Raw genomic sequence first — 13,932 nt, 5'->3', positions numbered from 1 at the left:
CTTTTTCCATTTGCAGTATTACAATTGAGTTCTAGTGTCTAAAATGTTGTTTTATATTTTATTTCCATTTTCATCAATCATTTGTACTGTACTTCAACCTAAAAAGAACCCTGAAAGCAGAAGCAGGATTCAGGCTGAATCTCATGTCACTGTGTCAATGTTCTGCACTGCTCCTTACTACTGCTCTTACTTCTCTTACACACTGAAAGTGTGTAAAAAGCACTTTTTTTTTTTTTTTTTTTTTGGGGGGGGGCACGGTGGCGCAGTCAGTAGTACTGTCGCCTCACAGCTAGAAGGTCCTGGGTTCGATTCCCGCCGGGGGACACTGTGGGTGCTGGGGGCGTGTTCCCTCCTCCGCGTCATCAGTGCCCACACCCTAGGTGGGGTTGGCAAAAGGGCCTTTCTGTGTGGAGTTTGCATGTTCTCCCCGTGTCTCCTAGGGTAGATACCCTCACAAAAACATGCAGTAATCCTGGTCTCTATAAAGCCTCCCCCTGGCCAGCCGGGGCGCCTGATGGAGGGGAATGGAACTGGTTGGAATAACGTGTTCCTTCCACGCGCTACGTCCAACCGGGGAAGCTCCCCCTGTCAGGTGATAAGAAGCGGCCTGCTCACTCCTCATGCATTGAAGGAAGCATGAGCTCAGTTCGGGGCCCTCCCCAGGTTGGCAGAGGGAGAGTAGAGCCCAGGATCACAGCTTAGGCAATTGGCACCGGGTGAAAAAGTGGGTTACAAAAATCGTGGGATAAAAATTAAAAAAAAAAAAAAAAAAAAAGCACTTGTTTTTATTTTTTTGAATTTGTTTGTAAACAACCACTGAGCATAGGTGTGATGTTACTGTGTGATGTTACTGCCAACACTAAAGGATAAAGAGAGATTTCTGCCTGAAAATGTCTCCTTCACAAAAATGCATTTTTCTCAGCTTTATGTTCTCAAAGAGCTGTTTTTTAGGCCATATTCAGCAGCTTCTAGCTAATGAATAGAACATGATAAAAACACGAAATCTTTTTCTGTTGCAAAGTAGACATTCTATTCTTCGTTGCCATATAATTGTTGTCTTTATAGTCAAAGCCAATTTTCTCCAGTAGGCCTTCAAAGATGAGCGACAATTCTCAAATTTAGCTGGCAGTGGATGGAGCTTTTTGTTAAATTCTGTGGCAGTAAGAGAGTTAAGATGAGGCTGAAGATATACATTTCTTGAATCCATTCCTTAGGGTCATGTCAGTATTCCAGTTGTTGTTTTTTGTGTCTCTGATGTTTCTTGATGCCACAGAACAGAAGAAAATATATGGTTTAGATGGAAATTGTGGGAGAAAAAAAAATGTTATTAAAGGTTTGAAGAGCTCCAGTGACCTCTGTACATACATATTCACAAAAGGGCCGGCTTGAATGAAAGCTCAAAGTATCCCCTTAAAAATGATAACAAACACATAATATAAAACTTTGCAATAGGCCTATGTCCTGAACATGAGTCAATACCAAGGTACATAGCTGCGGAAACTAATTTACAGTAGGAGGGGCTGTCACGCGCTCCTCATGCGGTTTTGATCGTGTTTTATTCGGGTTTCCGCAGTCTATTTTTTAGCTAAATGTAACACAATCGGGAACGGCTTTCCCTTTGCCTCTCCACATGCACCAGCCAGCAAGATATAGTCTATATATTAGATGGATTTCTTGGTACCAACAGACAGACAACATATGCCAGTTTCATATAATCATTCAGTTCCCAGAGCTTTTCAGTTAATCTACTTAGTTACTTTACAACACTGTCTACAACAGCAAGCATGATGGTTCCCAAACGTTTTAGCCCGTGAACCAAGAGAAATTAAACGTTAGGGTACCCAAACAAGTAGTAGTGAAAATAACAGATCTACAAGCTCACAACGAGTCGCTTCGCACTGCGTTGTGAACTTCTAGATTGGCTATTTTAAAGACCCATACGATGTGTCCGCTACACGACCCACGCATCGGTCCCGACCCCAGTGTTAGGAAACAGCTGGTTCTGGTTCACCATAGCCATTAGCCACTAGCCCAAACAGTGTTAGCCAGCACTGCAGCATAGCATAGCATTCATCATTACTCTAAGTCTATATAGCCACGACTCACCAGTGAGGACGAGAGAAGCTGAGGGCGATGTTTAATGCCTTTAAAGCCTAGGTTGTGTTGTCTTGGTGTTCTTTTTATATTCCTTTATGCCCGTGTTGTTATATTTCACCGAGTCCAAGACACACCGTACGCATGGGGAGATAGACGCACAGACAAGTTAAAAGGGGCGTCCTTTGAAAGCCATTTCCTCTCTAAACAGTGCCCAGAAGCACATTTCAAATGTCTATACAATCGATCATTCAACACATGTTTATTTTGAAATTGTACTGGAAATAGGGGAGGGGGGGGGGGGGGGGGGGGGTGCGGTGGGACCTGGGGGAGACAGTGCGGCCGCCCCCCCAGCACTCCTACTTCCCTCAGGAATGCCAAGGTATGCACCCGTGTCTAAAATGTGACGGTAACTATAGCAGCTGATAACAACAATTTAGTTACCAGTCAGCAAGGTCTATCATATCAAAACGTAATCTAGGGATGTACTGGAATAAAAAAAATCACAACTAGAATTTGCCATCCCAGGGGGTACCCATATGAGAAATTTTGGCTCTTGGCCCAAGGACTATTAGTTACATTACACCACTTCAACTCAGGTCCGTTTTACTAAGTATGGGTTTGGTTGTGGTTAAGTAATAAATACTGTGTATTTCCACTATTAGAATGCATTGCAGACACAGGCGGCAGTATTTCGAAACAATGCAGCACTGGAAAGTTTTTGTTTGTCTGTTGTTGTTGTTTTTCTCACTTTTTGAGTGTTGCACTTTGCTCATGGCTGCTGGTTTTTACTGTGATGAATTTCAATGGAAAGTCAAAACTCCACAGAAGCCAAGACCAAACTGTACAGCAGACACTGTCTGTCTGTCTGGTGGGGAAAGTCAGCTGAAAATGCTGTGCACAGTGATTTTGCACAAATAAACACGATGCATAGAGTAAATAAACCACAGACAGACACACACACACAGACATACCGCATAGCTATGGGTGGCGAAAGCCAGAGCCGCCATTTCATTAAAAAAAAACTGAACGCCAAACAAAATAGCCGATCTACAAGCTCACGACACATCGCATTACTCAGCTATATTTTTGAAAAAAGAAAACTTCACCCGTAATTGTATGCCCAAAATAGGGAGGCCAGTTTTTAAAGTGATTCATGAATGTTTGCAGAAGGAAAATGTGTATACAGCATGTGTTTTTTATGTATTTATTTATTTATTTTAATCGTGAAAGTGTGCCGGCCAGTGGTTGCCAACCCCTAGCGATTGCATTTAACCACTGATCTATATGTGATGTACGCACTCACATTCTGGGTGCAGATAAGATAAGGTTGTAGCATAAACTCAGGACATTGCATTGCTTTCATGCTTTTCTTCATTTATTTTTCAGAGAACTGGCACAATATGTTTTTTTTATTAAAGACATTCTATACAATTGACTACATAATCTTTTTTGTATTAAGTGTAAAGCCCTTTGCACACAGGACAGTTGCGTTTTTTTCGTTTGCGGCATGAATAAAATGCATTGGATTTGGTGTGCAAGGCTTTGCGGAATCGGCGCTGCGGATCCAAAAAGGAGTCATAAAAGGAGTGATGAGTTTTTTACCGCATGCGACAAGACGCACGAATCGAACTGGGTTCGATCGAGAAAAAGACGCACGGCCGCAGCCACTCGTCGCACGGCCAATTCGGATCCGGTGTGCATGAGGTCGTAGAGAATCATTGTTTTCTTTTTAAAAAGTGAAATTGTCCGTTTTATCCGCACGGATAAACGCGCCTGTGTGCAAAGGGCTTAAGAGTTGGTATTTTCTACCAGGCACATCCTGTTGATGTGACTGGCACGCAAAAGAATACTAGTATATGCCGCTTGTGTCTGTGAAGACATTGAGTGGACACAGGGGCTCAGAGGGTGCTAAGGGTAATGTATATTCATGAGAAAAACTATTTTACTGTTAAAACTTTGAAGTGCGGGAGAGGGGAACATTCAATCACAGTGATTTACATTCAGGGGCTGTATTATAGAATCGAGACCGTACCTACCGGTATGTTCCCCAGGTTCTATGTTCCCCAGGTTTTATGTTCCCCAGGTTCTATGTTCAACACTTTCTTACCACCTAACCTACCCCTAATCCTAACCCTAATCCTAACCATAACCTCACTAAAAACTAATGCTATGAGGTGGGGAACATAGCGAGGGGAACATAGAACCTGGGGAACATAGAGAGGACCCCATAGAATCCTGAGTTTTTTTGGTACTTCTCTGCTGTTTATAAAGACTAGACCTTACCCGTTCGAATATATGTGCTGCAAAATATGTGCAGAGTGTGGGTTATGGGGAAAGTAACTGTAACTGCATGGTGCGTGCGTGAGAATATGTGGGAGCATCATAATGTAAGGAGCAGCCCATGGAGGAGTGTATATCTTTTGATGGATACAAATCATTTAACAGCTAAATTAGGTTTATAGAAGTATGAGGATGTATTTGCTCCACATAATCTTTCTATACCCGTTGGAAGATGAGACACACATCACCCGTTGCATGCGTGACCCATGCAGAGAGAGAGAGAGAGAGAGAGAGAGAGAGAGAGAGAGAGAGAAAGAGAGAGAGAGAGAGAGAGAGAGAGAGAGAGAGAGAGAGAGAGAGAGAGAGAGAGAGAGAGAGAGCAACATTCCTAACTGTGAGAGAGGTGTGTGTGGGCCCGGGGCTACAGATCCCATGGCCTGGAGGAACGGACCGTAACCCTGACAACAGGCTGTAGAGCTGTAGAGTGAAGAAACGCTTAAAAATAGCTAGAATTTGGGAAAAATGAAATTCGGGCTCCGTCACCGTGTGTATAATGCTAATGGCCAATGCCATGTTAAATTTGAGATCAGTCGCTGAAGCGAGTGAATAGATAATGCATTTTGTGAGTGACCTACTGACTGACTGCTCTCCCTAATTAGTATATGGATGAGCTAACATGCAGAAGTTACTCTCGTCTGACGAGACTTCAGAAACCTATTCCTATTGGTCTCAGTAGGTCTCAGAAGTCTCACGAGACGAGATTTAGAACCTGACTGAATCGTTTTACGGCACAATGACTAAAAATAGTGGATCTACATGACTCACAACTATTGAGGTAAAATTACTGGAAAGGTACTTGGAAAACGAAAATATTTATTTAAGCAGGTGGAGGTAGACTAGAGCAGTGGTTCTCAACCTATGGGTCGTGGGACCCCCAGGGGGTTCCCAAATTATTTTGGGGGGTCCCCAGATGATTAACTTAACGTGCAACACTGTTTTCTCACACAACAGTAAACAAACCGGGTACCTACACATTTCTAAAGTTACAATTTATGGACTTTTTGATACCTCTAAAATGACAAATTAAACATTGGCCAAATTGTTATAAATAAACAAATAAATTGTGAAAATAGCCAATCTACATGCTCACTGCGAGGCGTTGGGAGCATGTAGATCTGCTATTTTCACACTAGAACCATGTTATACAAACTCTTAGTATTCGTCAGTTCAAATATGATTATTTTGGAGTTCGTGGCTTGAAAAGGTTGAGAACCAGTGACCTAGAGGTTCAAGTTGCCTCCAGAACTAAGATGTCCGCAGTAAAACAAAACAGCCACATACTTAAAACGTGATTGACACTACGAAGTAAGAACAAAAGCGAGTTTTGCAGGAGAACCTAAATCCTTGTCAGACGTGATATCAGTTTAACTGACCTTGTATTGAGAAATGTATTCCAAAATGAGCTGCGCACCATTTGAAAAAGACGCACGCACGCACGCACACGCGCACGCACGCACACACACACAGACACACACACACACACACACACACTATCGTTGCCGCAGTTTGAAAGGAAAACAGTTAGACTACAGCTGACCCGAGGTCATCTCCTTTGGTGTCTGCTGGTTGCAGAATGGTTTCGGAGCCAAGATATGTTTCTGATCTTCGGCTACGTAATGAACCTAGCAGAGCTCTGCAGGTCATCTGGGACAGCTCTGCTTTCTGTCCCTAGAATCACAATTAAAACGTGGAGGAGCAATACATTCCATCTGAATGCATCACATCATCTGGAACAAAGCCAGGGGTGTCGCACCAAATCCTGGGCCCTGGGTACAAGGACTCACTGCGGGCCCCCTATGAATGTTCTTCATAGGGGGAGGGGTTTTAACCCATTTAGACTGGGCGCATGTGGATCTTCTATTTTTCGAAAAATCGTGAACATTTGTGCAAGTCTTTGAATATTTCAAATCCTTCTAAGGTTTTTTTTTTCTTTTTTTTTTACTATGTTTCTATGTCAGTGGTGCTCAATGTGGCCGCGGACCCCCATCTCAAAACATTTAGTTCCAGGGACCCCCCCAGAAGCAATATTTGAGTTACACATGTTCGCTTAAAAAATACATCTATTCAAAGATTTGCACACGTTTTCACGACTTTTCAAACATAGCAGATCTACAAGCTCGCAGTGAGCTTGTATATTTGCTATTTTTCAGTAGTTAAAGCATTAAATAATTAGCTTGTATATCTGCTATTTTTCAGTAGTTAAAGCATTAAATAATTAAGGCCCCTCCACCTTGGGCCCTGTTAACTCAGTCCCACTTTTCCCCCCATTGTGACGTCCACTATCTGAATGCGTCACACATCTGGAACAAAGAGCTGCAGGTCTGTTACTACGGCTCTCCGTTCTTTTATATCAAAGCTGAAGATGTTTCTGAAGTGCTGCCGTCTTTTACTGAGGTTTCTGATCCATTACTTATACGCTGCACTGAAACTTTATTCTCATATTTTAATCTGTCTTATTAAAGTTTATTCTAATTTTCTATTCTCTTAACGCTCTAATAACTATTCATTTTATTCACGTGTCCTTATATAATGTGTTTCTTTAAGCAGCAACCCAGGACCTGTATTAGTGAATTAATTGAATGTTATTTTGATCAATTTGAATGGCAGAGTAATGCAAAACAACTAGTACATCTGCGATGTCATGATCTGTGCTACACGGTGGCACCTCCAGGGCCTCACCCCGGCATTATCCCCACTTCACATTTTCGTGCTCGCCCCCTCCTCCCCTCCTGGAGATTGACAATCTGAGCTCCTCCCGGCTTCACAGCTGTGAGCTGTTGGCCTCGAGTGCCTAGCTGGTCAGAGACTATTTAATCCTGCCTGTATCTGCTCTCTGTGCTGGTTCATTGTTTGCTGTCCGTTCCTAAGTTTTCCTGTATGTTTGATTCTGTTATGTTTGATACATGTGTGCTTGTGTTAACAGTATATTTTAAGTTCAGTAAAGTATTGTAATCTGTCCTCCGTGGTTTCCTGGCTTTTTGAGTTGAGTTCTGCATTTGGGTCCTCACCACCACAACACCGAACCGTGACATGCGATGGTTGTATTTGGTCCAGGGACGTGCAGAGAACGTTAGAGAGGCAGGGGCTGACATTTCTAAAAGGGCACTTTTGGTGAAAATATAGAAAATAGCAGACCTCCAAGCTCACAACAGGCAGGCGGCAGAGCATGGCTCTTCTGGCCCCATTACTTAGGGCAGGGGTCGGCAACCCAAAATGTTGAAAGAGCCATATTGGACTAATATGGCTTTTATTTTTTTTTGGGGGGGATGACATAATGGTCCTTAATGAAATTAACTCATAAAAAGCACCGCTCACTTCTCACTGGGTAGCACTGGCTGCACAAAACAGGTGGCCTTGCACAACATGCATTTATCAGTCTACAGACATATTTCGTTGTGACCACATTATTTCTTTCCCTCCATCTTGCAGATGGTGGTTTTCACTGTTTACAGTGAAAAGGTTTTTCTCCAGTGTGGATATGCTGGTGTCTCTTCAGGGTACCTAACTGACTGAAACTCTTGTCACACTGTTTACAGTGAAAAGGTGTTTCTCCAGTGTGGATACGCTGGTGTGCCTTCAGATTACATAACACACTAAAGTTCTTGCCACACTGCTTACAGTGGAAAGGTTTTTCTCCTGTGTGGATACGTTGGTGAATCTTCAGTTCATTTAGCCGATAAAAAGCTTTGTCACACTGTTTACAATAGAAAGGTTTTTCTCCTGTGTGGATACGCTGGTGGATCTTCAGTTGTCCTAACACACTGAAACTCTTGTCACACTCTTTACAGTGAAAAGGTTTTTCTCCTGTGTGGATATGCAGGTGTCTCTTCAGGGTACCTAACACACTGAAACTCTTGTCACACTCTTTACAGTGAAAAGGTTTTTCTCCTGTGTGGATACGCTGGTGAATCTTCAGTTGTCCTAACACACTGAAACTCTTGCCACACTCTTTACAGTGAAAAGGTTTTTCTCCTGTGTGGATATGCAGGTGTCTCTTCAGGGTACCTAACACACTGAAACTCTTGTCACACTCTTTACAGTGAAAAGGTTTTTCTCCTGTGTGGATACGCTGGTGAGTCTTCAGTTGTCCTAACACACTGAAACTCTTGTCACACTCTTTACAGTGAAAAGGTTTTTCTCCTGTGTGGATACGCTGGTGAATCTTCAGTTGTCCTAACACACTGAAACTCTTGTCACACTCTTTACAGTGGAAAGGTTTTTCTCCAGTGTGGATATGCAGGTGTCTCTTCAGGGTACCTAACTCACTGAAACTCTTGTCACACTCTTTACAGTGAAAAGGTTTTTCTCCAGTGTGGATACGCTGGTGAATATTGAGTTCATCTGACCGACAAAAACCCTTGTAACACTCGTTGCGGTGAAAAGGTCTTCCTCCAGTGTGGATACACTGATGACTCTTCAGGTGAACCAACTTACTGAAACTCTTGTCACACTGTTTACAGATGTGAGTTTTCTTCCCTGTACAAGTCAGCTGATGTGTCTTCACTTCTCCTGGTTGAGTTAAAGTCTTGGTAAACCTTTGATGACTGGAAGATTTTGGTTCATCTGTGTCTCCTTGTTCCTGGCTGGTTACAATTCTGGTGATTTGCTGGCACGATTCTGAGGGGATCTGTCCATTTATGGGAATTTGGCAATAGAGGTTGCCATGGCTCGACTTAGATCTGGAGTAGGTACAATCAGAACTTAGTCTGGGAGGACTGTGACCACACTCCTTCCTGAAGTGGCGTTTCATCATCAAATCTGAATCTATAGATGGACTGTTATAGGAACAGAGTTTTAGGTTCTGTTGAGTAATGGACAATTTATTTATCCTCTTTCTGACTAAGTTATCTATCTCCTTCTATCACGACACTGAGTAAGAAAACTGAATGCTCTGGGCTCTGTGGAATGAAGTGGAATTCAAAAGTATTTTCAAGTCTTATACGTGCTGAGCAGAGATCTGGTCTGACCTCTGTCACAACACAACCGGTTGCCGTGCATGCCTGACAACACCGATGTGCGCAGGCTGCCGCCCCTCCATATTTGGGCAAGAGTGATGTCATGAATTTGACATCACTACCATGATGGAAGAGATCCAGGTAGATGTCACGCCTTTATTAGGCCCGGTTTATTTATTTTTTCATTCAGTAATTAGTGTGGTTGCTATATAGGCAGGGGTGAAAGTGGGCCGGAACGGACCGGAACGAGGAAGAGAAGGCAGCTGTCAAAATGCGATGAGTCGCGTCAATGTCCACATGCTTAAATGAAGTGGGGATCGTTTCACTTTGCAGGTTGGAGATCCGGTATAGAGTGGATACGGAGAGGGCATTTGCCCATGCCTGTGTGTGTGTGTGTGTGTGTGTGTGTGTGTGTGTGTGTGTGTGTGTGTGTGTGTGTGTGTGTGTGTGTGTGTGTGTGTGTGTGTGTGTGTGTGTGTGTGCGCGTGTGTGTGTGTGTGTGTGTGTGTGTGTGTGTGCGCGCGCACAAATGTACAGATAGAGTAGGCAGGCTCTAAGTATCCCCTTAAAATATACCAAACACATAATATAAAACTTTGCAATATGTCCTGAACATGAGCCAAAAGGTATGCACCAGTGTCTAAAATGCAATTTTTCAATGGGGAACGGTAATTATAGCAGGTGATAACTTGCCTGGTTAATAAACCAGACCGAACACAACAACACCCCCTGGCGGTAGTGGTGTAGTACGGTTTGGCACCGATCCATAGAGATTCTATTTCCTCAAACAGCTTCAAGGGTTGGCCAATCAGGGTTGCATGCTTGGGGCACGTGGTTTCTGTAGGCTTGGGGCACGTGGTTTGGGGCAAACCCCTGAAGTATATTTTAGACTACTATGCCTGTAATAATACCCGGAGTTACTGTGAATTGAATTCAACCATAATTTCTTTGTTGCCACGGAGAAGAAGTTAAGAGAAAAGACAAGCAATTGCAGCCAGGAATGAAGCAGAGCAGAGAGGCAGGATTTCCATCTTGGTTGGTTTATTTCAGAGATGTATGAAGCCTACAGGCCTAAGCCCACAGACAACCCGACAGCCTCACGGCGATCCGGGTAATGCACACAGTACATACAAATTCTATGGTCTTTTTAAAGCAAGTCAGAGGCGGACCAACATGTCATGTCCAGACAGTTTGATTAGATTAGCATCTGCATGTGGCCAAATGGCCTCTGACCCACGGGCCTTTGTTGACTGTAAACACCTTATCAATAGCTAAACACAGCATGTGACATTCCTACACAAAGACAGTGGCCTGGGACTTCTGCCCCTCCCAGGAGGTGAATGCAAATCAGCCCTTTTGGTGCTGTGGGGGACAGATAGACAGACAGACTTGATTGAGTACCCAAATGCAAATAACAGCCGTTCGGGGTAAAAATGATCCGTACAGTAAGTACAAAATATGTGAGATATGGTTTCACAGGATACCGCACCCCAGAAATGAAAACTCTTCCTGAAATCCCAGACTCTATTCCCAAAACGAAGTGTGTGATAGAGGCTGGCAACGCCAGGCAAGGCGATAACAACAATTTAGCTACCAGTCAGCAAGGTCTATCATATCAAAACGTAATCTAGGGATGTATTGGAATAAAAAAATCACAACTTGAATTTGCCATCCCAGGTGGTACCAATATGAGACATTTTGGCTCTTGACTCATCTCCCTTTTACTAAGTATGGGTTTAAGTGGTTGAGTAATAAATACTGTGTATTTCCACCATTAGAATGCATTGCAGACACAGGCAGCAGTATTTCGAAACAATGCAGCACTGGAAAGTTTTTGTTTGTCTGTTGTTGTTGTTTTTCTCACTTTGTGAGTGTTGCTCTTTGCTCTTGGCTGCTGGTTTTTACTGTGATGAATTTCAATGGAAAGTCAAAACTCCACAGAAGCCAAGACCAAACTGTACAGCAGACACTGTCTGTCTGTCTGGTGGGGAAAGTCAGCTGAAAATGCTGTGCACGGTGATTTTGCACAAATAAACACGATGCATAGAGTAAATAAACCACAGACAGACAGACAGACAATCTTTAGATACTGCATAGCTATGGGTGGCGAAAGCCAGAGCCGCCATTTCATTAAAAAAAACTGAACGCCAAACAAAATAGCCGATCTACAAGCTCAAGACACATCGCATCACTCAGCTATATTTTTGAAAAAAGAAAACTTCACCCGTAATGGTATGCCCAAAATAGGAAGGCCAGTTTTTAAAGTGATTCATGAATGTTTGCAGAAGGAAAATGTGTATACAGAATGTGTTTTTTTATGTATTTATTTATTTATTTTAATCGTGAAAGTGTGCCGGTCAGTGGTTGCCAACCCCTAGCGATTGCATTTAACCTCAAATGTGTTCTTTTGCACATTATTATGCATACATTTCAAGGACTCCCAAAACTCTGAGAGTGTACAAATGGTTTCATTGTGTACACTCCCAGACATACGGACCTGGAAAGGTTCATTTGGAACCCACTCAAGGAACCCAGAGGGTCCCCCGAACTGCACTTTGAGAACCACTGATCTATATGTGATGTACGCACTCACATTCTGGGTGCAGATAAGATAAGGTTGTAGCATAAACTCAGGACATTGCATTGCTTTCATGCTTTTCTTCATTTATTTTTCAGAGAACTGGCACAATATGTTTTTTTTATTAAAGACATTCTATACAATTGACTACATAATCTTTTTTGTATTAAGTGTAAGAGTTGGTATTTTCTACCAGGCACATCCTGTTGATGTGACTGGCACACAAAAGAATACTAGTATATGCCGCCTTGTGTCTGTGAAGACACTGAGTGGACACAGGGGCTCAGAGGGTGCTAAGGGTAATGTATATTCATGAGAAAAACTATTTTACTGTTAAAACTTTGAAGTGCGGGAGAGGGGAGCATTCAATCACAGTGATTTACATTCAGGGGCTGTATTATAGAATCGAGACCGTATATGTTCCCCAGGTTCTATGTTCCCCAGGTTCTATGTTCAACACTTTCTTACCACCTAACCTACCCCTAACCCTAACCCTAACCCTAATCCTAACCCTAACCTCACTAAAACTAATGCTATGAGTAGGGTGGGGGGATAATCATCAAGTTCAAAATTTGAACACACCCATTTGGGACATGATTAACACTATTAATACAAGACTTTTGACACCAAAAGTAACTCTGTATCTTGAAAATAACCCCCCACCCCTTGAAAATCAAAAAATACCCCAAAAAGGGGCATTTTCTGCCAATTCCGCCTGGTATGCATGAGCTATTCTTAATGTTTGCCTATATACTGTTGAATAAATACTTTAAAACTCATTTGGGAATTAATAAACACAATAAATAGAAGAACTGTTACACCTCAAATTAACACTGTACCTTGAAAATAATCCCTCATCCCGCTTTAAAATTAAAGATAACACGAAATAATTTCGTTTTCTGGCTTTTCCACACATACGCAGTCCACGTATGCCGAACACGTCAACACGTACATCGCACTGGGTGCACCCGCCTTCCTCACTGGGTCTGAGTCTTGCCGTTTTACCTGTGCTCTGTTGGACTTCCTCACGTGGATGTCCCTGCAGTAGCTTCCTTGGCCTCCTGTGAGGACGGCCAAGCCTGCAAGAACCACCAATGACTGGGGCACCCGGCGATTCTCATGAGACCGCAGCCGACACCTTGAGTCCTTGAGGACTACTGAGAGTACTGGGTGAGACTCTGGTGTCTATGGGTGCCCCGTCACTGGACAGGGTTCTCCTCCCGCCCTTGGTGCGACTGTCAAACTCCTCCTGCCCCCAGTGCGTCCTGACCACAGTGTGCTGCCCGGGCAGGGAATGGCCCTCGTACAGCGGGCGTGAGGGGTTGGCGACAATTTTGGCTACCCACCAGACCTGTCTTGAAACACAGACCAAGGAGTCTAACTCGTGTGTGAGTCGTAGGGCTCACTCGAAAGTCGAAACCCTGTGGCGCAATTATAGTGAAGGATGGCCCAGGCTGCCCCAGGTGGGATTGTGCACGCTCCACACGATGGGACCCGAACGATGGTGAACTATGGCTGGCTGGGCAAAGCCAGAAGAAACTTTGGTGGAGTCCTGACGTGCAACTCGGTCGTCCGACTTGAGTATAGGGGCAAAAGATGAATCAAACTCTCTAACTAATCGCTCATCACACCCCATTAAAGGTGTTGGTTGATATAAAGAGCAGGACCGTGGCCATGGAAGTTGGAATCCGTTAAGGACTAACAACTAACCCTGAAAATGTATGGTGCTGGAGCGATGGACCCGGCCGTCGTTGGCCACAAAATGCCACTATGATGATACGCGATGAGTAGGAGGGCAGCTGCGGTGACACAGAAGCCGTGGGTGCAGATCTTGGTGGTAGTAGCACATGTTCAAGGGGTTCCATGTGAACCCAAGGGTCCCACTCGCCATACCGATGCACAACCTGTCGTGCCAATAGGGCTGAGTCAGATTGGCAGGGCTGTTGTGTGCCGGGTCTTGGC

The sequence above is a fragment of the Nannobrachium achirus genome (genome assembly GCF_963921795.1).
Source record: "Nannobrachium achirus genome assembly, chromosome: 3".
NCBI lineage: Eukaryota > Metazoa > Chordata > Actinopteri > Myctophiformes > Myctophidae > Nannobrachium > Nannobrachium achirus.
Note: the sequence above shows the minus strand (reverse complement) of the source record.